Consider the following 931-nt stretch of genomic DNA (forward strand, 5'->3'; position numbering starts at 1 on the left):
TTGCAAACTCTTAAAATATATTAGTACAAATTTATTTGTGTATTTCAGTTAAGCTATCTCTATTTCAAGTGGTGCAAAAATTATTTGTTCGTGGTTTAAACGCTTAAAGTTTATTTATAAGTTCATAGACAATTAAAGTATGTTTCCTTTGGCAGAAAATTTATTATTGATTTTATTATTCAATTCGTCATCTGTTTGAGTATTATTAACTAATAGTTTTGGGTTGATGGGTTAGATTTGGTCGTTTGGGTTGGAATTGCGGTGATTTGGGCGACGGGAATAGGGTGGGGTTAGCGTGTTGGGAGATCTGTTTTAAAAATTTTGTAATTATCATTTCTCTCGAGAGTAAATTTGTCATGAAATTAAAATTCTTAGGAGAATGACCATCTTAAAATTTATTAAATGTGAAGAAAAATTTTGAAAATAAAAGATATCGAAGAAGATTTTGATTTTAGGCAAAAGTATTGAGTACCGATACTTTACTATTATTATTATTGTCCTTGTAGTATAATATCCAATACGTATAATCGCTAGTGAAAATGAAAAAAAAATGAAATATACAAAGCTTAAAAGGTCACACTTGTAACTTTGTAAGAGAAGCAGCTACTGATGGGGGCTAAGAATCCTGTGTTTCTGGTTTAATATCTTCACCTGCTTGAGGTGTATGGATGCGACTCCTGAGGTCCTCAAACGCCTTCATGCTCTCTGCATCGAAGCCACCTGCAAACTGAAATAGAGTTTCCCCACCACTGTTATTTTCTGGTTTTCAATTTATTCTGTTTTCAATCGATAATATTGAATAATTTTTTTAGCCAAAAGTAATAAGTACGATAATCAGAACATGTTTATTTTTATCCTGTAAATTAAACAGAAGTTTATTAGATTTTTTTTTTAAAATTTGACACCTATTTAAACGAAAAATGTGTATGTA

Source organism: Arachis ipaensis, chromosome B09, assembly GCF_000816755.2.
Source record: "Arachis ipaensis cultivar K30076 chromosome B09, Araip1.1, whole genome shotgun sequence".
In the NCBI taxonomy this organism is placed as follows: Eukaryota; Viridiplantae; Streptophyta; class Magnoliopsida; order Fabales; family Fabaceae; genus Arachis; species Arachis ipaensis.